The 27,669-nt window shown below is 36.4% G+C and overlaps 1 non-coding gene across 1 annotated transcript; it reads left to right on the top strand.

Annotated features, from left to right (window-relative positions):
* Window positions 1-16,151: 16,151 nt before the first annotated feature.
* Window positions 16,152-16,258, top strand: LOC141699330 (small nucleolar RNA R71). Its single transcript, XR_012565801.1, has one exon. It is a non-coding gene; the product is annotated as a small nucleolar RNA R71 (small nucleolar RNA).
* Window positions 16,259-27,669: the final 11,411 nt, after the last annotated feature.

Here is a 27,669-nt window from a genome sequence, read left to right as displayed (position 1 = left end):
CAAAAACAGTTACTAGATTCATTCTCTCAACAGGGTGAGTCTATTGAATTTTGCCTGTCGGCCAAGGTATCCGATGTAGTGTCACCACTTCAAACATAATCAATTCTTGATGCACAAGGAGAGGTTACACACACAAAGGATGAGTTGACGGAAACAAGAGTTTCGACCATTTTAAGGTCAGATTCGATTGTTCAAGGTTCGTTAGTGGACCAATTGCCTTTACAGGTGTTAGGAGAGGATACTGATCCAAAAGCCATATGTCAGTGGTCAGTGTCTACCTCCCCAGGCTTAAATCCCCTGGATGCATCTGCGGATAGTGGATCTGACATAGGCGCAGATCGGCAACTTGTTGACAATGATTCAGATATTACCTGATGAGTCACAAGGAAGTGTCTTCACAGACATTAGAAGGGAACTTTGATCTTTATGCTAAATTCTTTGGATCATTGTTTACCTTCCCAGAATTCAAATCTGGAACCCTAAAAGGGAAACTAGCAACTTGTAGATTATGACTCAGATTTATCTGACGAGTTTAACAAGGATGGGGATTTGTGAACTCCCATTGCACCACTTGTGACCTCCTTAAGGATGGCTAAGGTGATTTTCCTTGCAGGTACAGCTGGATTATGGAGCTATGAGAGAAGAGTGATACACTTGTGAGAATGAGTGTAAACACTAGTGGAGAGAAGAGTGAAACACATGTGAGGTACACTAAACACAATCACACACTCACAGTGAGGAAGAAAGAGAAACACTTGTTATTTCTTTTCCAACCAAGTGAAATATGAGAACTCCTTCAGACGACGGCATACATTCCTTCTTTAAGGGGGAGATAAAAGCTTAAGTAATAGTTTGGAGGATTCCTCAACTAAGGGGAGAAATAGCAAGGAGGAAGAAAAAGATCCTAAAAATGTACACTACACCACACCATTGTTGTTTCTAACTACGGATCCTATTGTACGGGAGAGGTGGTAAACACAAGGTGATTTCCTAGTAAGGGAAGAAGCTGTTAGGGGAGTACCATTGGTTTTTATCTGCGGATTCTATTGTACGGGAGAGGTGGTAAAACGAAGGTGATCTTCTTTAATCAGTTGATTCTCATAGGGGGAGAAGCAAGAGATATGGGCTTCTCAACAGGAAATGTGGTTGTACAAATGAAGATGGAACTACTTGAAGATATGTTCAGTCTAGAGGAACAACTACTTGGAATCTGGAAAATGTTAAATCTCATCCAGAACTTTTCTGCTATTTACTTTGCATGTATGTTTATATCTTTTTCTTATTTGTTAGTTGAGTTATCCTCTAGGTATTTGTGTGTTATTGTCTAACAAACAAATAGGGGGAGATTGTAAGTCATATGTCATAGCCTATTTGTATATTCGAGGATTCAACTCAACTCAAATAAGAATGTAATAAGTAAATAGTGGATCGACCGTCAGAGAGATCTCGCAAAGTAATATCTGTCAAAGGATTCAGAGACAAGGTTCATCTACAGACTTGAGGAATTAATTCACTGGAAGAAGTTCAAGAAATTGATCATGCCTCAGTGATATAAGTCAAGATCGTGGATTTAATCAAGTGACAGAGATCTCGTCAGAGTATCAATTAATTACAAGGATTTAATCTGAAGAAAATCAAAGTGTCAGAGTCAAGACATGAAGAAACGTCACGGAAGTTAGTCACTCATGAACCAGACAGTACATCGAGTGTCAACGTTGAAGTGGTGGAATTGATTCATAATTTTCAGTGATTTTCAGAAGATTTACAGAAGAATGGTTGCTGCTCAAGACTAGAATTAATTCTCTATTAATTAAATTAAGTCATCTAATTTAATTAAGAAAATAAATTATATCTGCGAAGAATAATTTATTTATTAATTGAATTAATTGATTAATTAATTCTGAATTAATTCTAGGAATTTTAGGAATTTTCAGAAGTTTAATTGGATTAAATTCAAGCATTAAATCAGCAAGACAATTGAAAATGAACTAGCATGACAATCAGGATTGTCATACCGATTGTCATGCTAGGCCATATTCAATTGTCACACCGAAAGTTACTCTAGGAGGATGATTGTCTTGCTAGTTCATTCTGATTGTCATGCTAGTTCATTCAGATTGTCTTGCTAGTTCATTCAATTGTCTCACCGAAAGTCTTGCCAGCTATAGGATTGTCATGCCAAGTCAATTCTATTCGTTTGTTGATTTAAATAGAAGCAGAGAAGCAGCATATCAATTTTTATCCAACACACAAGTCAAGAACAAAAGAGCAGCCGCCTTGAAATATAAAATCATCTTCTCTGCAGAAATTCAAGATCAATTTCTAGTTTGTTAATGTTAAATCCAAACCACTAGAATTATTTATCTTGTTCCTGTGTAACAATCTAGCGGATCAAAATCCCTAGAACTTAATCTCAAATCGCGTTTAGCATTTGATTCTAATTATTGCAAAAATAGAAAAAGTTCATGTCGAATTTATTCTAGATTTGTGATAATTGATTTGAGATTAATACCTTGTAATCGATACAGTTGTTGTAACACCTTTCAAGTTTAATAATATTTTTATTTAACTTGAATTTTGTTTCACATTTTTTATTCCGCATTTTATTCGATTATTTGGTAACGTTTGTATTCAACCCCCCTTCTACAAACACATTGGGACCTAACAACCGGACAAAACCCTAATTCTGGAGAAGAATTTGGGAATCTCTTGTCACTTTTGGATTTATAGTTAGAGGCCGGTGACAGCCAACGTTTATTCGCTCAACTTATTCAAATAAATAGAATCATTTAAAATTGTTTAAAGCTTTTGTCCGGAAATTTTCCTTTGATATTAATGCTTGAAACTCAAATTATATACTTGTTGGGCATTTTTGGCTCACTCTTGCTTTGTATATTCTTATTTCTTCCAGAAAAAGAATAAAAGTGAATAGCTTTGATAGACAGCAGAATTTATAGAATTCATCACTGCGAGAGGTTGAAGATGTTAGAAGAATATGACAAGAGCATTAGTTTAAAGGTATTTACACTTGTATTGTAGTTGTTGTGATCGTAGAAGGTTAGATTCTTGTTTCATACCATAACCTGTAAACGATCAGGATTCAAGGGGTTGATTGAATATTCTTTTATTTTATGTAAAGATTATTTCGTGACACCAAATCATGACCCCGGATTTGGGTTGTTGCAAGCATGGTTGCTGCTAATGAAGAAGTTAGCAGATTAACAAAGATAAATAAGAAGCTTGATAGTGAGAAGCAAGAAACTGAATTGTTGATGGTTGAGCTTGAAGCTTTAAAACAAGAAAATGCCTATCTCAAGAACAAGCTCAAGTGTGCAAATTAAATTGAAGCAGTGTTAAGGGAGAAACTAGAAAAGAATGAAGTAAAGATGAAATCTTTCAGAAATACATCTGACCTGGTTAAATTGTATCATGAGAAGAATAAGCCATATGCAAACATTTCTATTGGCCTCGACTATGAAGACATGAGTGATAAAAAGATGACTATAGGTGACAAAGGGAAAGCCAAGAAGACTGAGAATGCTCCAACTTTTTTGAAAGAGGTTAATGCACCTACATTCAAAGCATGTGTAGTGAACTTCAGTGAAGAAAAATTGATAATCAAGCAAGAAATTGCTGATGTAGATAAAGAAAAGAAAACTGAAGAATCAGTTCAGACTTCAAAAACTGAAGAGAAGCTCATGAACAAACACAATCCCAAGACTCATGTTCAAGAAACCAAAGTTGTAGATGTAAGAAAGAAAAAGAGAAATAGAAATGGAAAAATAGGGATAAACAAAAGCAATAATTTTGCTTATATTACAAATGCTCGTAGAAAGAAGTGTGAAAAATGTGGCTCTTCAAAGTATCTAACTCACCTTTGTAAAAAGGTTGTTAGCAAGCCAACTAAAGGAGCTTGCAAATACAATGAAGCTAATTCTAATGATCCATATTCATTCTGTGACAAGTTTGACTGCATTCCTTGCAACATGAAGGTAATGAAGAGTTGCCATAAACTGAGAGTAGATCTTAAAGAATCAAGAAATGAGTCTACATCAGAAGGAAAACATGCACAACAATCACTGAATTCTGTTTCTTCTAAAATTACTCATTCTACTTCTCCTGAAAAAGTTACCAAAAAGAAACTACCCAACACTACTCGGGTTTCCAAACACACTTAAGACTCATTGTGTGCAGGGCAAGTGAAGAAAGTCATCTGGATCATAGATAGTGGATGTTCCAGGCATATGACTGGTGCTAAAGCCCTTCTATCACAATTTGAGGAGAAAGCTGGCCCATTTGTGACCTTTGGAGACAACAGCAAAGGATTCAAAATGGGATATGACAAGAATGTTTTGAAAATGTTGTATTTGATTAATGTAGCACTGGTAGCTGATCTTGAAGTGAGTTTTTTCAGAATTAGCATATTGTAGACAATGGTCTCAAGTCTTATTCTACAAGGAGAATGCACTGTTATCAGCAAGAAAACTGGTGAAGTTGCTCTTAAGGGAGCAAGAAAAGGAAGCTTGTTTGTTAAAGATTTTGACTCAACAAATAAGAATGGTATTTGTTGCTTCTACACCAAGGTATCAGAAGAAAGAAACAAGCTTGCTCAAGTTGAAGTTTGTAAAGTTTGTCAAACTAAGGAAATGAAGAAACTACCCAACAAGAAAATCATGGCAAATGGAAGCTCATCTCATACACCTGAGTTTGATTGCACAGCCTCAGGGGGAGAAAGAGGATCTTTAGATACTGGAAGGAAGCTCAACTTGGAATTATGACATTCCAAGGGAATCATTTATGGAGCTGTTGGTTTCACATATACAAATTATGTATCCTGTATCCTGATTTAGCATTAAAACTTGTTGCACCAACAGAAAAACAACTAGCTGACATTTTTACTAAACTTTTGGATGAAGAAACTTTCACCAGACTTGTAAGTGAAATTGGTTTGCTCAATTCTTCATCCTAAAGCAAGAACTCAGCTAATGTTGTGCAGCAGATTAATCTCCAGTAAATCAAAATTAATTTGATTAAATTCGAAATTAACTGAAATATAAATTATAAATATTTCAGAAATCTCTGTATATTTGTCTTTCAAATTCATTTAACTTGGAATTTTTCAAATTCTTAGTAAACTGCTTAGGTGTTAATTTACATCCTTAATATGTAAAATTAACTCAAGGCAGAATTACAATAACCAAAAATATCTATAGAACTGAGTTCTCGATAAGTATAAAGTGACTTCTCGACAAGTCATTTTAGGACTTCTCAAGTGAGTCTTCGATAAGACAACTTACTGACTTCTCGAGTGACTTCTCGATAGGTTCAGAATGACTTATCGATAAGTCCTTATAGAGTTCTCTAGTAGTATTCATTCACAGAGTTCTCTATGAGTACAAACTTTAACTCATCAATAACTCAGAACTGAGATAATTTAAATTGATAAATTATTTTAGTAAAATACTTTTGGAAAATGCATTCTAATTTTATTTTGAATTTATTCAAGTAAAAGTTAGAATTAATTCAGTCCACTTTTGGGGACAAACTGGGTATTTATTTGACATTTCGATCAGTCAAGTTTGAGTTCTCTTTAAGAGTGATTTAAAATGACTTATCGATATGTACTTCACTTCTCTAAATGACTTCTCGATAGACAAACTCCATATATCTGTTTTTGAGTTCTCGACAAGTCATCTTCTTTTACTATAAATACCCAGACTTCTTGATACATACTTACTTACAGCTTTTGAGATCTAAAGTGACCTAGCTTTCATTCCATAACCATTTTCTCTCTCATTTTTCACTCTTTCTTAGAAATCTTTCCTACCCATTCATTCTCATCAATCAACTATGGCTCAAAATGTTGCTAGGGCATCTATCCTGGAGAAAGGAACTAATTATCTTGCTTTCACTGATGCAAAACAAGCTCCTGATAGTTTCAAGGGGTTTGTAAAACTGCTGTCTGAATCCTATCTTGCAGGTGCCTTGACTGCAAATCCAGTACTGTATCTAGATGTGCTGCATGATTTCTGGACTACAGCTGTAGTGAGGACTGATGTTAACAACAATTCTCTCTCTCTGATGGTGACATGCACAATTGGAGGCCAACAAATAGAATTCAATGATCAAGATGTGAATAGAGCTTTGGGGCTGCCAATTGAGAATCTGGTGGAGGTGCCAACTCCTGATGAGCTGAATGAGTTTATGGACTTCATCAATTATGGTGGGAGAATTAACCTGTTAATCTTAAACAGAACCAATCTAAGGAAGGAGTGGTCATTCATCTTTGACTCTGTAGTAAGGGCCTTTACTTGCAGAAAAATTGGATATGACAATATCTCAAGTGTTGTGCAAAAGTGGTGTATTCAATTGCCCACAACAGACACCTGAATGTTGGTCTACTGATCCTGGAAGAACTTGCAACCAGGCTGGTTATGCCCCTAACAGCTAGAGGTAAGGAAATATTCTTTCCTAGATTTATTATGTCCACTTTAAATAATAAAGTAGCTGACATACATCTGTTGAATGGTATATATAGTACTAAGATAGGAAATTGTAAGCAAGTGTCCAAGATAATATTTGGCTCACTTACTACAAAGAATAAGGTCAATGTAAGTCTGAAAATCACTCCATTAATGTTGGAAAGATTTAGGACTTATCCTTATCCTATGCCTGATATGAGATCAAATGCACAATCTAGTACAGCTATGATTCCTGGACCTGTGGAAGTACAAACACAGGATCACCAACAGGGATCTTCTCAAGTTACAACCATTCTTTCACAACCTTTAGAAGCTAGAAAACCCACTACCTCATCTTCTCAAAAAGGCGAGATTAGTAAAAAGAAGAGAAAGGGGATAAACCTAGCTGTGCTAAATGAGAGTGGTGAGGAGAAAGCTGAAAGAGTACCACCTCTGGTCAAAAAATCCAAAAGAAGTAAACAAACTGAGCTGACCACTCTATCTTCCTCTACATCCTCCCAACAGGATGCAGTTGTAAAAACAACCAGGAATGAGTCTGCACAGCCTGCACAACAATCAATTCAAGTGTATGGTAGGAGAAACAAGGAAGGCACTCACTGTGAGAGCACATCCCTTGAAGCTCCCTCATCTATTCAGGGGGAGCTGCCAACACTCACAACTGAGCAACAATTTCTTCTATCTAATATTTCATCTATTTCAATTCCACTTGACTCCATTTCTCAAGTGCACCAAAAATCAAGTGACTTAGCTCAAGAAGCTTTGCTCACCACCCAGACACCTCATTTAGATTGTGAGAGGCTACATACTGGGGTAGACCTTGATGACACCATCACAAATATGGGGGGTTCATCAGTCCTTACTGAAGACCCCATGGATATATCTAATACACCTTCATGTACAAAACAATCCTCACAGACTGAAAGGTTTGAGGGTAATACTCTCGAGGGGGAGCTATCTAAATCCTCTCCAATTCAATTGGAGGTTCCTTATAAAGGAACAACTCCCCTCACAACCCTAGCAGAAATTGCCTCTGCAGTTGAAGCTAGGAGTACAATTGCCCATGTTCCTGTCATAGGGGAGGCAAGCTTAGCACATTCAAGTTCCAGTGTGTTGTAAGACACATAAGGGTTTGAGGCTAGTGCACATGGCCGTAACCCAGTCAAATCCCCTCCAATTCAATTGGAGTTTCCCACTACAAGTGGAGGACAACCTACTGTCATAACCACAGAGAAATCTGTGAGTCAAACTGTGATTTCAGTCACAGGAGTTTCTGATGAACCATCAAGCTCTCAATCTCAACAGCCTCAAATACTCTTTCAGTGGCTACAAAAATCTGCCTCTCAACCAACTCCTGTAGATGATCTGCTGGTAGAGCAGATCTCTGGACTAGCTAACATCTCACAGCATCTTTTAACTTCAAACATGAGCAACCAAGATTATCAAGGCATTATGCTTGCTTATAACGAAGAAGTTGAGGAGCAAAAAGAGAAAATTGTCAATGATGCTGAGCCAGATGGGAATGTGGATGCATGGCTGTCTGAGGACTTTGCCTTGGAAATGAATCAAGTTTTGGCCAAATTTAGAGAAGAGTATGTTACTATTCTGGGCAGCAATGCAAAAGACTTGAGTCCAGGAGCTGTCTATGATGCCATTACAGATGTATAGAAAGCTCAGCTCAAAGCATTTCATCTGTTTGGTAAGGCTCTTGAAATCAAGCTCACTGGTCATGAAGACAGAATCAGAAAACTGGTGAATGAGAAAATGGACAAGATCATACCATCTCAAGAGCAGATCTCTTCAAAATTCAAGCATTTTTCTGAGCAAATGGCTAGGATGGATCTTGCCTTTATTGAGAAGGAAGTCAAAAATCTCAAACTATCCTTCAAAAATCTCCATACAATGATCCAGCAATAAATTACTCGCTCAAATGAGACCAAAGTCCAGCTGGATCAACTTCATCAGATCAGATATAAGCCTTCAGCATTGCTGATGGAAGGGATCAAAGAGGCTGAGAAGAACACTTTGGCACCTCTAGCAGCTCTTATCAGCCCAGATCCACCTCAACAAATCTGCACATTCAGTCTCTACAGGATCAAGTCACAACATTGCAAGACTCCAACTCCTCTCTCACTGCACAAGTTCAGGCTTTGACATCTCTTGTCAAGAGCCAATAAACAGACATCCAAACTCTGGTGGACTCTCATAAGCATCTTCAAATGCAAAATTCCATAGCTTTAGGAGCCATCATGGGTAAACTCAACATACCACTACCTTCTTTGCCTGAACAAGTAAGACCTGGAATCCCTACTCCCCTTCTCATGTCTGTCAACAAGACTAAGGGGGAGATAGAGGCTAAGTAGGCACAGTCAAGGTCATCTCAACAAGTCCAAAGTGCTGAAGAGAGTTTAAATCAAAAATTGATATTAGAATGGAGAGACTTTTTAAAGCAGCTGATGGTCCCAGTCAAAGCAGAGAATTTGATGAACTGCTTAAGGCACTCAGAGTTTCTCTCAATAACAATTTCTTCACCTACAAGAAAGCATTGGATAGGACAATAAACTCAATAAGAGTGATCTTGGTAACTAAAGACAATTTCAAGGAAAGAAGGATAGTGGTCAACATCAATGACTCAGGGGTAGACAGATGTATGCAGGTGTCATGTAACTATCTTATCTTTAGGAGGGCATCTGAATTAGATGTTTTGATAAGCAAAGTCAAAATTGTGATTCATGAAGATACTCTCTTGCTAAAAGAATTAAAGAATGCACAAGTAGCTGTTTTCCCAGAAGCTTATCTATAGCCTAGCAAGGGAGTGGCATACATTTGTTCTACTACCAAACATTTCAAACATTTTCAAGTCCCTAAACAGTGTGTCATGGCAAAAAAAAGCTGAAAGTAAAAAGGAACAAGACTGTTGAAGATGAGGAGAAGATAAAATTGTTGAGAAGATATCTGGATAATGCAGAAGCAAACTTGCCCAAAACAAAAATCAACAAAGATGATTTGGATGATGATGAGCAGAAGAAAGATGATCAAAATTCTTATGGATTAAATTCAGGCCAGTCTACTAAGCCATCTGGAAGCAGGGGTGGAGAGAAGAAGGAGGATGACAAGAAAGATGAAGACACGAGGAGAAAAGGGGAAAGGAAGAGCAGAAAACCTCATGATGACTCAAAAACTCAAACAACCCTAAATATCTAAACACAACCACCTCAAACCTCAGCTCAACTCATAACATCAACTGTCTCTAATATCAAATCTTCCCAAACACCAAAGCCAACATTTCTTTACAGATAAACTGCCAACTCCTTCCTAAAAAGTCCAATCACCTCAAGCCTCACAAACTTCAAGAAAGTAACAACCCTACCTTTAGCCAAACCTTCACTAAAATTCAATCTCAAATCTGTGGGAAAAAAACCTAAGAAAGTCAAGCTTGTAAAGGAAGTGGAAGTCACTGAAAGGGCCATCTATAATTTCTTCAAAGAATCTGACTTTCTACCTCTAAATTGGTGCATCACAGATGAAGGTCATTTCCAAAATTTAGCTGAGGAAATTATCAAAGTCTGGGTTGTATCACTGAGAGAAGTTAGAGTCTATTTTAAGGATGGTACATTCACTCTTCTAAACAAAGACTTAATGGATTCTTTGACTCCTACAGAAATTAATAGAGTGCTAAGTTTGTTAAAAGGCAAGGACAATATTACAAGGACTTGGAGATCATCTTTCGTTGAATGGTTGATTGAAAGGGAGGAAACAAAGAAAAGAGATAAGGCTAAAGCTGAAGAAAGAAGAAGGAAATATGATGAAGAAATAGATATGTTTATAAAAAGATCAGAAGAGTTGAAAGCAAAAGGAATGAGCAGAATTTCTAAAGATGGTAGATTTCTAAACATTAAAGTTGGTGGATTCTCAAGATTCAATTTAGAGTATCTGGACCAAGGGTACCCTAAGGCAGCAAGGCAAAAACTTATGGAAGCTCTAAGTGGAACACTCATCATAGAAGAACTTGAAATTCTTGATGACTTGAAGGATAAACTTAGAGAAGAAGTAGATGTAAAAATTGTCTTTACCTAATTCCTGTAATCCTGGAAATTGGTGAATCTTATGTTGCACAAGTTGTAATTTTATCAAGCTTTATGTTTTAATCTTATCTTCCATTAGTTTTAAACTTGGGGTTAGTCTTGCTAACAGGCATTAATTTGTGTGAAGCAATCTTCTCACAAATTGGGGGAGATTGTTGTAAAAGACATGCCTGTACGTTAACAAGACTAAGAAAACTTGTCAACCCTAAGTAAGTTTTATTGTTATCTAAATTTGTATTATGTACTTGTAACACTTAACGTCTGTAAAAATGCAAAGGAGCATACTAGAGTCTTTTTCCTAAAACAGTATCAAGCCTAAGGATTCTATCTGGAAGAAGATCAAGAAGATCATGGCTCAGAAGAATTTTGAAGAAGCTTGGAGTTGAATAAATCTGTTTGGAGAAAAATGTTCTAAGTCAAGATCTCTACAAGTCACAGATTTAATGTTATAGAGAATTCATTCGAGAACTCCAGAATGACTTATCGAGAAGTCATTCAAACTCTAGAGAGTACCGACGGATAAGCAATATCTACTCGACGGATGAGCTATATATCCAATCGATGGATGAATAACATCTACTCGATGGATAAGCTATGCATCTACTCGACGGATGAGCAATATCTACTCAACGGATAAGCAATATCCACCGGGAGTAGAGAAGTCAGGAAAGCTACTCGAGAACTTAAAAAGATATCGACAAGTCATTCATTCACTAGAGAACTCAGAGTTATCGACAAGTCTATATCCATTCGAGAACTTAGAGATATCTACAAGTCAAGTGAAGTTATGAAGACTAGAGATCTCGATGAACTGAAGACCTCTACAAGCCAAACTCATTATGGAATACTAGAGATCTCGATAAGCCTTTGTACTTATCAAGATATCAAGTGTTCAAATGAATCAAACTGGAGATCTCGAAGTACAGTCTCAAAGTACAGAATTGCCGATCAGTTTAATATCCAAGATAAATAATCAACAAACAATCCAACAGCTGGATTGACAAGTCTACAAAAAGCAGCTTGAAGAGTGTGCAAGATCAATGGCAAAGATTAACTGATAGAGGAAGATTAAAGTAAACACGGGATGCTAAAGATATGTTAAGCCAGAAATGGAAGATTTGCTTTTCTATAAATAGAAATTACAAGTGACTGTTTAGAAAAGCTAATAGCATGTTTATTATCCACTATTTAAACCAGCAGTTAACCAAGCTATAAAGTTTACACTGGTCCTCTAGTAAGAAGTAACAATTTAGATCAAAATTCTTGTAACACTCTCAAGAAGAAGCTGAGCTCTTTAACTTCGAAGAGCTTAGAAATTTTGTAGCAAAGCATCTTAATTTTTAATACAAAAATTAAGTGAGTTTTGAAGATCTGTGTTCTTTATTTTGTGCAAGTTTAACTTGTGCATGAATATTTTTCTATACAAGATTTAATTTACTTTGTCCAACCGTTATCTTTCAAGAATAGCCTAAAATCAGAAAAACACATTCACCCCCCTGTGTGTAATTCATTACCTAACAAGGATGATAAGCCGTAACAATGCGATTATTCATATTATAACTTTGCATCATAGCAGTGAACTTGCGATTGAAAAAATGCGACCCATCATCACTGATTATGACTCTTGGAGTTCCAAACCTTGTGAATATATGCTTCTGAAAAAAATTAAGCACCACCTTTGCATCATTCGTTGGCAACGCCTTAACTTTAACCCATTTTGACATATAATCGACCGCCAACAAGATGTACTGATTGTTACAAGATGAGACAACAAATGGCCCCATGAAGTTAATTCCCCAAACATCGAAGACTTCAACCTCGAGAAGCACATTAAGAGGCATCTCATCCCTCTTAGACATATTACCCACACGTTGACATCGATCACATTTCAAAACGAACTGATGAGCATCTTTAAACAAAGTCAGCCAAAAGAAACCTGCTTGAAGAATACGAGCTGTTGTCTTTTCTCCACCATAATGTCCTCCATAAGCCGTTGAGTGGCAATCCCGTAAGATCCCCCCGTTTCACTGTAAGGAATACATCTCCTGATGATTTGGTCAGCTCCTTGTAGAAACTTCTTCCTTTGAGCATATGATAAGTCGGGAGGCATGATATTACTCACAAGGTGGTTCACAATATCTGCAAACCATGATTCTTCCTCTTGTACTCCAAATAGCTGCTCATCGGGAAAAGACTCATTTATTAGTGTCTTGTCCAGTGAAGTAGCATCAGGGTTTTCTAAATGAGATAGATGATCAGCAACTTGATTTTCAGTCATCTTTCTGTCCTTGATCTTTAATTCAAATTCTTGAAGCAAAAGAACCCATCTGATTAATCTAGGCTTCGAGTCCTTCTTCGAGATGAGATAACGAATTGCAGCGTGATCAGTGAAAACTGTCACTTTAGTCCCAAGTAGATAAGATCAAAATTTCTCAAAACCATAGAAAATAGCCAAAAGTTCTTTCTCTGTAGTAGTATAATTCAGTTGAGCACCATTCAAGGTCTTACTAGCGTAGTAGACCACATGAAATATGTTGTTCTTTCTCTGCCCAAGAACTACTCCAACTGCATAGTCACTTGCATCGCACATCATCTCAAAAGGTTCATTCCAGTCAGGTGCAGTTATGACAGGTTCCGTGATTAAACTCTTTTTCAGTGTCTCAAAAGCGGCAAGGCACTCGTCATCAAACTTGAAAGGGACATCTTTCTCTATCAAACTGCATAATGGCTTCGAAATCTTAGAGAAGTCCTTGATGAAACGCCTATAGAAACCCGCATGACCAAGGAAACTGCGAATTCCCTTAACAGAAATTGGTGGAGGAAGGATTTTCAATGACGCCCACCTTGGCTTTGTCCACCTCAAGACCTTTACTAGAGACCTTGTGCCCAAGAATAATGCCTTATCGCACCATAAAGTGACATTTCTCCCAATTGAGAACCAAATTGGTCTCAACATACCTCTTGAGAACATGTCCAAGATTCTGCAAGCATTCATCAAAAGAATCACCAAATATAGAGAAGTCGTCAATAAATACCTCCACATTCTGGCCAATCATATCAGAAAAGATGGCCATCATACATCTCTAAAATATGGCTGGTGCACCATACAGACTACAAGAAACTCATCTGAAGGCGAAAGTACCAAATGGACAAGTGAAGGTAGTCTTTTCCTGATCTTCTAGAGTGATACAAATCTGATTATAGCCCGAATAGCCATCCAGAAGACAGTAGTACTCGTAACCAGCCAATCTGTTGAGCATCTGGTCAATGAAAGACAGAATGAAGTGATCCTTCCTAGTGGCCTTATTCAGCTTCATGTAGTCCATACAAACTCTCCATCCCGTGATTGTTCGAGTAGGAATGAGCTCATTCTTCTCAATAGCCACAACTGTGATACCTCCTTTCTTCGGTACATACTGAACTGGACTCACCCAAGAACTATCAAAAATGGGATAGATAATCCCTACATCCAGCCACTTAAGAATTTCCTTCTTCACTACTTCCTTCATGATTGGATTAAGTCTTTTTTGCTGCTCAACTGTGGGCTTGCTACCTTCCTCTAGCAGGATTTTATGCATGTAATACGAAGGGCTGATTCCCTTAATATCTGTTATGATCCACCTGATTGCCGATTTGAACTCTCTTAGAATCCTCAAGAGCTTCTCCTCATCGCTACCTGAAAGGTTAAATGCAATAATCACGGGCAGAGTAGATGCATCACCGAAAAAAGCATACCTCAAATGTTCAGGTAAAGGCTTAAGCTCAAGAGTAGGAGCTTCCTCAATAGATGGCTTGAGGCATTTAGGAGCTTTGTTTAATTCCTCCATTTCAAGAGATTCAAAAGGCATATCAATCTTCCTCTTCCAAGGAGAAGCATTCAGATATTGCAATTGCTCTTCACCTTCATCATCTTCACTATCTGAATTCCCCAACAAGGCCTTCTCTAAGGCATCAGACCTTTGCAATTGATCAAGTTCTGAAGTAACCACAGAATCAACCAACTTCACCTTTAAGCACTCCTCATTTTCCGTAGGAAATTTCATAGCATTAAATATACTAAAAGTTACATCCTGGTCCAACACCCGCATTGTGAGCTCACCCTTCTGTACATCTATCAAGGTACGGCCAGTAGCCAAGAAAGGTCTTCCCAAGATTATGGGAATCTTCTTATCCTTCTCAAAATCAAGAATTACAAAATCAACATGGAATATAAGTTTATCAATATTAACCAAGACATCCTCCACAATACCTCGAGGATATATAATAGAACGATCTGCCAACTGCAAGGTCATAAAAGTTGGTTTTGGGTCAGGCAAGTTCAACTTCTTGAAGATTGACAAAGGCATCAGATTGATGCTAGCTCCCAAGTCACATAAGCAACTGTCGCAAGACACTTTTCCAATAGTACACGGAATATTGAAGCTTCTAGGATCTTTTAGTTTTGGAGGCAACTTCTGTTGTAGCACAGCACTGCATTCCTCCGTGAGAGCAATAGTCTCTAAATCATCTACCTTCACTTTCTGAGAGAGAATACCCTTCATAAACTTTGCGTAACTAGACATCTGCTCAAGAGCCTCAGCGAAAGGTATGTTGATATGAATTTTCATGAACACCTCTAGAAACTTCTCAAATTGCTTATCTAGCTTTTTCTTCTATAGCCTCTTAGGAAAATGCGGTGGAGGATAGATATGTTTCTCCCCTGTATTACCCTCAGGAGGAGTGTGCTCAATAGTAGTCTTCCTTGGTTCCACTTCTGCTTCCCGCTGCTCTACTTCTTCAGCCCCAGCTTCTTCCTCCGATACTTGAGTTTGTTCGGTATTCGCAACCTTCCCAGACCTCAAAGTGATTGCCTTCACCTGCTTCTTAGCTTCCTTCTTTCCTGGTACTTCAGTGTCACTAGGTAGTGTTCCCGGTTGACGATTTAGCAAGGCATTGGCAATTTGTCCAATTTGATTTTCCAAAGTCTTGAAAGAAACAGCTTGGCTTTTGCACATAAGCTTCAACTCCTCTAATTCAGATTTTTCATTAGCTTGTTGCAGTTGAAGTTGTTGTCTTTGTGCATATTATGGTTGCTGAAAACCAGGGGGTTGTACTGCTTAGCTGGGTACCACTGATAAGGCTGTTGAACTGCATTTTGAGCATTGCTCCAGCTGAAATTAGGATGATTGCGGTTGTTAGGATGATAGGTAGCTGGCATAGGTTGTTGTGATTGCTGAAAGTTGCTCACGAACTGAACTGATTCACTAAAAATAGCACACTGATCAGTCTCATGGGCACCAGCACAAAGCTCACAGACACTAGAGATTTGATTAACTCCATAATTAGCCAAAGTGTTCACCTTCATCGTCAAAGCCTTAAGTTGGCAGTTATAGCAGTTGCTGCATCCAACTCTAGAATTCCTGCTACTTTTCCCTGAGTCAGTCTCTGGGAAGGATTCTGGTATTCATTAGCAACCATCAGTTCAATTAATTCATAAGCTTCATTGTAGCTCTTAGCCCACAAGGCTCCTCCTGATGCTGCATCGAGCATGGGTCTAGAAGTAGCACCCAATCCATTGTAGAAACAATTTATAATCATCCAGTCAGGCATGCCATGGTGTGGGCACTTCCTTAGCATCTCCTTATATCGATCCCAAGCCTCATACAGAGATTCTCCAGTTTGCAGACCAAACTGAGTAAGAGCATTCCTGATTACAGCAGTCTTCATCATAGGGAAGAATTTAGTGAGAAACTTTTGAGCAAGATCTTCCCAAGTAGTGATAGACCCTGGTGGTAGAGAATGTAACGAACACTTAGCTTTATCCCTCATAGAGAATAGGAAGAGTTGCAGTTTAATAGCATCTTCAGTCACACCATTAAACTTGAAAGTGTCACATATCTCGATAAAATCCCTGATGTGCATGTTGGGGTCTTCTGTAGGCGAACCCCCAAACTGAACTGAGTTCTGTATCATACGAATCGTGCTTGACTTGATCTCAAAAATGTTAGCCGAGATGGCTGGTCTGATGATGCTCGACTGAATATCATTGATCTTAGGCTGAGAATAGTCCATCAAAGCCTTAGGAATTTCTTCTTGATCTCCCATTACTACTAAAACTGGTTCCTCAACTTCCTTTTCTTCTTCTACCTTCTCTTCGTCCTCAAGAACTTCCCTTCGAACCACTACAACTTCTTTCTCAGCATGATCTAGAGTTCTTTTATGAGCCCGCGAACGCGTATGCATACACACTCGCTAAAGTACCTGAAATAAGACAAGGAAACAGATAAGTAACTATGTCGGAGTCAATGAACTTTAACGACCACTAATGACAAACACATAAACTAAAAATTAACACCGAAGTCCCTGGCAGCGGCGCCAAAGACTTGTTAGTCGCTAAACACGCGCTAATAATACACGCAAGCATACGTGTTCGCAAGTAGTACAAGATTTAGATCAAATTCGTTCCCACAGAGACTCTTTGGTTAATTTAAGAATATGCACCTATGCAACAATGATATGGTTATTATCCATTGCTAAGACAAAATAACAAGTTGAGATTATTTATAACTAAGAATTAAACTAATAATTATAACTAAGAGAACAAGAATTATTGAATAAATATATATGATAAACATGGGATTATAACTTCATTAGATACTTCATTCAATAGCCTTTTCGTTCTTAACCTTAGCATGTAATGGTGATGACACTAATCAGATAACACAAAACTGATAAACGCCAACTTTTGTTACACGAATACCATACTACCATACATCCACAAAAGAGATAGAAGCTGAATAGACACCAATTATATTGAGACCCTATATGTCTATAGAATTTAACAACATAACGGTTTAATGCACAAGTTATCTATCATGATTACATAGGGCAAGTAAGATGGTTAAAATTACCTACGAATCATGCATAACAATAACAGATGAACCTATGCTAGCATGGCAAGTTCTAAACCCTTAAAATCACTTTCGCTTCATTAAGAATTAACACACTATCTTATAAGTTCGCGACGCTCATAAGACGAATAAGCACAACCAATACTAGGATATCATACAATCACCACACACTAAGGCATTAAAATAAATCAACTAAAGAAATCCATAAATAAATCTGTTAGAACCCCACGATAACGATTAGCCCATGATCAGACTCATCATCAACGTGGGTTCCGATGAAAGCATGGTATAATAAACGTAGTCTTTATAAACGAATAATAAACAAAGTACAAAACAAGAGTATAGGTTCAAGAATAAGAAAACTAGCATCCAACGTTACAACTTAAACAAAGAATCACAAGTTAAAATTAGATCTTCTTCGCCTTGGTTGAGTTGTGCTAAAACGGTCTTCTTACGCCTTCTTCTTATGCTCTCGTATGTCTCTTCATAAAAAATGAGCTTATTTATGTATATATAGCAGCCCCATGCAGAGTAGAAGTCTTCTGGATCAAAATCCCAATAGAATCATGATTTCTTTTCTCGACCTAGTGCGGGCGCGTGCTTGACCCGCGCGAGCGCTGAGCTTCTGGACCTTGGGTGCGGCCGCGCGCTATCATAGCACGAGCGCGCTATCACAGCGCGAGCGCGCTGACCTCCTAATAAAAATTCTGACTTCTTCATTTTTCCTTGCTGACTCGAGCCGGTTTTCCAAGAGCTTTTATTCCAACACCTCCCTAACACCAAATTAGCACCAAAATAATGTTAATTTACCTGATTACCTGGATAATGCCTGAAAATGCAAAAACACTAGAAAACACATTAAAACACCAACAACTTGAGTACAAATACACCAATTTAAAGCTTTACGGAGCATAATAAAGTGTCATAAATGCCACTCAACACTTCCAAACCTTGTTCCTTTTAAATTGGTTTAGCTCCTCCTGCATAACTAGAACCCAATCAGGATCCAACAGAGCTTCTTCTACCTTCTTTGGTTCTTCTTTTGAGAGAAATTTTTTATACAGGCATTCTTCTTGAGTTGCTTTTCTCGTTTGAACTCTAGAAGATGCATCACCAATTATGAGCTCAAAAGGGTGATTTCTAGTCCACTTTCTCCGTTGTGGTAGATTAGCTCTAGATGAAGAGGCCTCATTATTGTCTTAATGATTAGTAGAGTTTTGATGATCATCAAATCCCCCTGATTTTATGGATCTTTGACTTGAAGCTGGGGTTCTTTCTGACTATGATCTCATTTTACTTTCAACTCCTATTGAGGGATCGACGGATGTTGATCTTTGTCTGTCGACGAATGATGCAGATTGTCTTTCGACGGATGATGCACTTGGTCTTTCGACGGATGTTCAATTATGTGCTTCATTAGTTATAGACTTTTCTGTATGGTCCTTGGATATTGATTCTTGATCACTATCATCATCACTATCTTTACAATTCATCTCCACATTGTCAAATTTGAGGCTCTCATGGAAATCTCCATCTTGTAGTCCTTCAATCTTTTTATCATCAAACACAACATGTACAGATTCCATAACAGTATTGGTTCTTAGATTGTAGATTCTATATGCTTTTCCAACAACATATCCAATAAAAATTTCTTCATCTGCTTTGGCATCAAACTTTCCATGTTGATCAGTTTGATTCCTTAAGATATAGCATTTAAAGCCAAAGACATGTAGAAAGTTTAGAGTTGGCTTCCTATTCTTGAACAATGCCAATTTGTTGATGTGTATTTTGTGAAGTTCGTTCTCAGGGAAGGACTAATATCAACACCAATTTCAAGTCTTTTATCTCTTACAGTTCAGAAGTGTGGAGAATAATTTATGGATGTGTGTAAATAATAACTAATTAATCTAATAAATAAATAAATAAAACAATATAATAACTATGAGAGAAAACAATCCAAGAATCAGGGTTCTTCAATGGCTATCATGAATGTCTAATTTGTGTTCTTATTTTGTTAAAAACAATCCTTATAATGTTTATAAAATCCTCTCCCAAGGTAGATTATAGTGCCTACAAGTATCCATTGAAAGCCACTCCCATGGTCCTATAAAGTACAATTATAGACTATTAAAAACCAAGGATCACATGTTTCACAATTTGCATATTAATCTCCCGATCCAATACTTAAATTGTGTCTATCATATCATGTACTAGAATTACAACTCCTCTCCCGATTCGTTATAATTTCTATAGATACAATCAAAAGTTCATGACTCCCTCAATTGTGTTAAGCCCTCAATGACAGATTAATAATCAAAAGAAAATCACAATACAACCAAATAAACACAACAAGCCAAAGAATACTACCCAACTCTTGGATTAAGGGATTAGCTACTCATGATATATGAAAAAAATAAATATATATTAAAACCACAAATCATGAGTTAATAATTTGAATATAGAGAATACAACTTGAAAAGTTCCTTTGAAATATGGACGAATCCCTTCGCTCCTTCTCCCAATCTCGCTCTCTAGCTGCCTCTCTCCCTTCTCTCTTAAGAATAATGGATATATCTATCATGTTTTTATTAAAACCCTAATACATATGTTTATATATACTTGGATGGGCTTTTAAAGGTCATACAAGGTAACTAAAAGAGAATTCAAAATAAGTTGGGAAAGCTATTTGATTACATTTTCATCAGGTTCAGGCCCTGAACCTTAACCTCAGGTCCTGAATGATGTCCTCAGGGCCTCTTCAGAAGAGCTCAGGCCCTGAACTCCTTATTCTTCAAATCTGCTTCTCTCAGGCCCTGAACTCACAAGCTCAGGCCCTGAGGTAAGTGCATTTTCTCCACTAATTCCTTGAGGCCCTGAGCCTCCCGGCTTAGGTCCTAAACTCCTCTAAATTCTTCTTTTATCATATACTCTTCTCTTTTGCACCTTGTTCTTCATTAATTTTCTATAAACATAGAAAATTAAGACTTGGCATTCATCCAAGTTAAATAACAACTAGTACTTATTATTTAGGACTAAAACATAACAAAACAAGGTTAAAAGAAGTATAACATGGCATAAAATATCTATAAATTGATCATGTATCAGTAGGGTGTCATGCATTTTGCTTGATTGACCAAAGAAATATTCTGATGTAGCATGCAGTATTCACAACTTTAGCCCAAAAATATGTTGGTAACTTTGATTCTTCTAGCATTGTTCTTGCAGCTTCAATAAGAGATCTATTTTTCCTTTCCACCACTCTGTTTTGTTGTGGAGTTCTAGCTGCAGAAAACTCATGCATAATCCCATTCTCTTCACAAAATACTCTCATCACAGAATTCTTAAACTTAGTTCCATTATCAGTACTGATTCTTCTAACCTTGAAGTCAGGACGATTGTTAACTTGCCTTATGTGATTGGTGATGATTTCACTAGCCTCATCTTTGGACTTTAGAAAATATGTCCAAGAGAACTTTGAAAAATCATCCACAATTACTAGGTAATATCTCTTCTTTGAGACAGACAACACATATACTGGTCCAAACAAGTCCATGTGAACTAACTGTAAAGGTTCTTCAATAGATGATTCAAACTTCTTTTTGAATGATGTTTTAGTCTGCTTTCCTTTCTGGCAAGCATCACATAATCCATCCTTTGAAAACTCCACTTGAGGAATACCTCTAACCAATTCTTTCTTGACAAGCTCATTCATGGTCTTGAAGTTTATATGGGATAGTTTCTTGTGCCATAGCCAATTTTCATCTTGACTTGCTTTACTGAGAAGACAAGTTACAGATTCTGCAGTTGTTGAGTTGAAGTCAGCTAGATACACATTGCCTTTTCTCACTCCAGTGAGAACCACTTTGTTACTCTTCTTATTAGTCACAACACAGGCTTCTGCATTAAAATTAACTGAGTTGCCCTTGTCACAAAGCTGGCTGATACTCAACAGATTATGCTTGAGTCTATCCACTAGGGCTATCTCTTCAATGATGATATTATCCTTTGAAATCAAGCCATATCCCATAGTATAACCCTTGCTGTCATCTCCAAAAGTGATACTTGGGCCAGCTCTTTTCTTGAACTCAATGAGCAGGGTAGATTTTCCATTCATATGCCTTGAGCACCCACTCTCCAAATACCAAAGATTCTTTTTGTTTCCCTGCACACATTAAATTCAAATCAAGTTGATTTTGGTACCAAAGTTTCCTTGGGTCCTACCTTGTTAGCCTTTTTCTTTGGTTTATTAGGTTTGGTCTCATTTGACTTGGGTATATCAGATTCATGCTTTGTCATTTGAGTTGGACCTTTAAAACCATTCATTGAAGTAGAATTATCATGCACATTTTGATTAACATGAAATGGATTGCTTTGTGCAAACATGTTATTCCAGTAAGGCATGCTAAATGGCATTTGAGGCATACTAAATGCAGCATACTAAGGATTAGGTACAAATGGCATGTTAGCATATTGTGCATTCAAATTTTATGCAGGCATAACATTAACAGGCATTGTAGGCATGCTGGGAAATGAAGGAGGTGCAGACATAGGAGTAGGCATAGCAAGTTTGCAATTAACAGAAAAATGACTAACACTACCACACTTAATACATATTTTTCTTGGAGCATATTTATCAGGTGTGTAGTTGTTATGTTTGTTAATTCCTACCTTCCCATTTCTGTTATTTTTCCTTTTTGATTCCGCTTTAACCTCATCTTATCTAATCTGTCATTGCTTGATGGACAGATGACCAACATTAACTCTCTTTTCTTTTCTCACTTGACTTGATTCTCATGGAACAAAGTTTTTAAAAACTGATCCATATTTATCACTCAACTTAGCTAGCTTAGCTTTGCTAACTGGCTTACTTACATTCAACGGATGTGGCTCATTGTCTTTCGACGGATAATCCTTTTGATTATTCGACGGATAATTTTCATCATCCGTCGAATCCACATCCGTTGAAAGTCCTTCAACCAGATTGGAATTAAGCTTCTCCTTGTTCTTTTTCCAGGCTGCATCACAAAAAGACTATATACCTTGAACTTTAGTAATTTGAGCATGGACATCTCTAGATGATTTCCATGCCTTAATTACTTCATGTTCTCGTTCAAGTTGCTTTCTTAAAATCTCTTCTTTCTTTAAAGATTCAGTTAATTCATCCTTAGCAGTTTTACATTCAATTCTCAATTTTTCAAACTCAATGAATTGAGACTCTAACATATTATTCCTCTTATTTAAAAACAAATTGTTTTCTTTAATTTTAGCATTTTCCTTAGTGAGAGACTTAAGAGTTACACGCAAATGATACAGCTCAATAGACATGTCATTGATGGCATCATTGCACTCAGACTTAGTTAAATGTGCTAGGTTAGTGGTGATTACCTGATTACTGGATGAACTAACTTCTGTTTCATCTGATTTGGCCATTAGGGCTAGGTTGACATAGTTTGTTTCTTCATCTTCATCCAATCCATCTGTAGCCCAGTCATTTTCTTGTGTAATGAAAGCCCTTTCCTTTTGCTTGAGCAACTCAGAGTATTTTTATTTGTAATCAACAGACTCAAACTTCTTTTTACCAGAATCAGGTTTCCTGCATTCACTTGCAAAATGGCCTTCCAAGCCACACTTGAAACACTTGAATTTAGGCTTATCAACCATGTTTCTGTTTGACTTAGCTGCTCCAAAATTCTTCTTGAATTTGAGCTTGGCAAATCTCCTGGATAGAAAAGCAAGATGCTCATCTATGTCATCCATGTCATCTTGGCTCAACTGTTCTTCATTTTCAGCTACCAGCCCTTTCCCCTTGCTTTCACAAACCCTTGGGTTTGATACAGATTCCACAGCTTCAACCTTCATCTCTTTTTCCTTTTCTTGCTCAGCAACTAGTGCAATGGATCCTCCTTTCTTCCTTTCTTTCTCCATATTTTCATCTAGCTCTATTTCAAGCTCATAGGTTTTTAGAATTCCATACAGTCTTTCCAAGATGAATTCTTTGTAATCTTGAGAGTTTCTTAAAAAGACTGTCATGGGCTTCCATTCCTTTGGTAGAGACTTAAGGAATTTAAGGTTGGAGTCTTTTGTTTGATAGACCCTTCTATGCAACTTGAGAGCATTCAGTAGCTTTTGAAATCTGCTAAATATATCAGTGAGTGACTCACTTTCTTCACAGTGAAAATGCTCATATTGTTGAATCAAGAGTTGCATTTTATTCTCTCTTACTTGCTCAGTTCCATCACAAATAATTTGAATTGTGTCCCAACCCTCTTTTTTTTTATTTTGCAGTTTATGATGTTGTCAAACATATCACCATCAACACCATTAAACAGTATGTTCATGGCCTTTTTATCTTTCGTGACTTGTTCAATGTCTAGATCAGACCATTCATGTCTGGGCTTTGGAACTGATGGCTCATTTCCTGTAGGAGCTCTCATGGTAACTGTAACGACGGAGAAATTACGCTTGTATTATATACTAATAAAGATAATTTATGTGTATTATTATATGATTAAGTGGGTTTAGTCACAAAACCCTAATTGCTATGTGATATGTGTTGTTTGTTTTGATCGGAATGTGTTTTGAGTATTTATCGAGTGTTTTATTATAAGTTATATATTTTATATCAAAATCCGTTCAGCTCAAACAGTGTTTTAAAAGCCCATATTTCAAACAAAATCATTGGCCCTATTTTGCCAAGTATGGCCTATACCACATTGATATTCTGAACATCTAGACGTTTTACAAATTTACCTTTTTCGCGAAAAATGACTTTTCCGGGCCCCTTCGGGTGTCAAAAACCCCACAAAATCACATTTTTATTTTTATATGATCATGAAATTATCAAACATCATTTTTCTTTGCATTTTTGTATTATTCATATTTTTTGGGAATTTTTGGCATATATTTTGTATTTATTGGATTTTTAAAAATTCATAATTAATACCCAAAAATTAAAAAAATTGGGGCCAAATAATTTTATTAGATGGGTAATTGGACCCTTAATTTTATTTAGGGGTATTATTTTGGTAAATATAAATAGCTGCATTATTGTTAATTATTAGTTAATTAATTAATAAAAATCAGAATATTCAAGAAATTCAAGTGTTGGTGAAGAACAAGCTGAGAATTAATCTGCAGATTTCATAGTGATTCTGTTGCTCAAATCTTTCATGTGAGTAACCAAAATGATCCTCTTGATCTCCTCTATCTATTCCTGTAATCAATTTCATGTTTTGTTGCTTCGATTTTCAATTTGTATTTTTAGGGTTCATGAACTGAAATTGGGGGTTTTTGATTGTGGGGTTATGGGTTTAATTTGATGTTTGGGATAGCTTTAGATACTTGTTTACAACTGATTCATCCTTTTTAATTCATCAAACGATTGTTGTAATGAGTTGTTCTTATTCTAGGTTTTATACATATCTTAATTAGTTTGCTTTTGATTTTATACGAATCTAAGGTTGTTTTGGTTATAGGGATTAGATTATAGAAGTTTTGAACTTCATTTTGGTATATTATTTGCAATTTTACATGAACAAATTAGTGAGATTGGTATTTGGTCGGATATTTGTTTGATTTGATCGGAAAATGAGTTATAGGGATTATTAAATTTAGATGTTGGTATGGTTGAATTGTTGGTGTGATTTTGAATGGAATGGAGGGTCGAATCGATCCAAACGATGCACGAATGGGCTGTAATCGATTCGCCAGAGTTGACGTTCAAGCTCGTCGTCGGCGAGGGCGGAGTTCGATCGAAGTTCGTCGTGCAGGGATGCTCAGGTGGCATGGACGTGACGACTGGGCAGCTGCTTCACGGGGGAATCGAACTAGAGGAAAAAAAGGAAGAAACGAACTTGTTTTGGCTGAAATCGGGACTCGCCGGAACAGGGGACGGCGCCGGATTTTTCCCAGATGCCGGCGGGTCAACCCTGTTCTTGCCAACCCGAATTTCGACACGTTTTCTTTTATTTTAGACCCGGTTTCGATCCTGAAAACCCAGATGTAAATTCTGAAAAGTTGTTTTTGTATTTTTATTATTTAATTTTATTTCAGAAAATCAGTTTTTGAAAATTAGAAAATCATATAAATAATTTGAATAAAAATCTGAAATATTTTATAAATAATTTCTAAATTATTTTATTAATTTACAAATTTGAAATTATTTGTTTATTTATTTATTTATTTATCTAATTATTTATTTAATTATTTATTATTTATTATTTAATAATTAAATAATTAATTAATAAGTAAGATTAAATAATAAGATCGAATAATTCGATTAGTGATTCCATAATTAATCAATTAATGCGAGTAACTCGTAGTTATTCGAGTTGTGTTTCAAGAATTTGGGATTTGGTATTCGAGCGTCGATTCGTTTAATCATGCGATCAGAGTTGTAATAATTATTCGTATCGAATAATTAATTATAACTAATCGATTTAATCATATAATTTGTAATAAATTGTAATTAATTCTAAAAATTAGGGAATAATTATTTTAAAATATAATAATTCTTAATTAATTATTTAAAAATATAATTAAGGTTTAATTAATTTTGATTAATTAATTATAAATAGTAATTAAACTATTAATCCGACTTGAGTAAAACGAAGACCCTTAGACTCAGAAAAATGACCGGATTCCATTAAAAATAGTTATAAATCATAATTTCTCTCGAAAGAAAGTCAGCTTATGATAAATAATTGTTTGTATACCTTATTGGTGATAAAAAACGAGTCTAATAAATCCCGAAAATTAGGAATCGAGCCAGATAGTGTTTGTTAATACGAATATAAGTCTAGTATCGATTCTAAAAATAATTATAAGTCTAAAATTAATTATGTGCCTTATGTGCTATGTGATTTAGGTGATTATGTGAACCTTAAGTGATAAATAATTATATGCGAGTCGGATAGAATCGTGTGGGTAGACGATTAGGGCTTCGTGGTATCAACTTGAGATTTGCGTATGAAGTAAGTTATTTAAATGAATATCTTTCCTTGATAGATTCCGTACCAATAAGGCGGATCAAGCAGGAGATAGACAGTCGTGAATCATACAAGGTAAAGTGCGTGTCAGACAAGTTTTTCCCTTATTCTAAGTTCAGAATAGTGAATTACGTCCAACTTTCCATTTCAATTACACCTTGATAATTCTTGTTCACATACACTGATACACAACTATTGATCCTTTATTTCTATTTCATTTCGATTCTTGATTTCTCCTAATTCATTGAATCCTCTATTCATATTCCAATACTTATACCCTTATTTATATATACTCGGATATATCCTGATATTGGGATACATCGAAAGCATACTGATTATTCTGGATGTTAAGCTATGGACTGGATGGCTACGATACGGGCCGGGTATGAACCGGACCCTTGATTAGTAGGTCATAGTTGCCTGGGTACCCCATATGTTGGTTGGGTCTATGCAGTTGGGTATAGATATGCACTGCTGATCAGCAGGTTATAGTGCATATATTGGTTCTTGTTTCCAGACTCGTTCATTTGGCACTCGCCAGCAGTGGCATTTATTATTCTTTACAGAAATAGATGGTTGTTCAAACCAACATATTACCGGTTCATTTATTTTTCTCTCTTTACACTATATATATATATATATATATATATATATATATATATTATTGCAGGCTTGTTGAGCAATTTTGGCTCATCCTCTTTTATTATTGTTCACCTTGTTTTTCAGTTAAGGTTGAGAATGAAACCCATCAGAACCCGAATAGTCAAGAAGCGGGACCCTCTAATTCCAAGAGTGTTTGTCCCTATCCCAGATTAGAGCTTTGAGTTTCCAGAGCAGGTGTAGTAGGATAAGTAATAGTTGTAGCTTGAATAAAAGATGTTTAGTTTAAAATGTGAATAAAATAATGTTTTGTAATAAAGAGAGTTCTTGAGACAGGTTGTTTAGATTGGTTTGTAATAAAGTTGGTTTGTCGTTCTTCTTTTCAATCCTTAACCTTGAAAAGATCCTGACTAGTAGTAGTAGTTTGGGATAATTATTTATTCATATTATGCTTGTACAGGTTTATTAAGTAGTTAGTGTTAATAATGCCCCAAATCTATACCCCGGATTTGGAGGGTGATATAGTTGGCATCAGAGCTTAGGTTTTGGCCCTTGAAAACAAGAACATTAGAGTTAAGATAAGATAGGAAGATCACATGAGATAGGAATAATGGTATTAGGGTTGTTA

The sequence above is a fragment of the Apium graveolens genome, chromosome 11 (genome assembly GCF_009905375.1).
Source record: "Apium graveolens cultivar Ventura chromosome 11, ASM990537v1, whole genome shotgun sequence".
In the NCBI taxonomy this organism is placed as follows: Eukaryota; Viridiplantae; Streptophyta; class Magnoliopsida; order Apiales; family Apiaceae; genus Apium; species Apium graveolens.
This window is presented reverse-complemented; position numbering and strand designations above follow the sequence as displayed.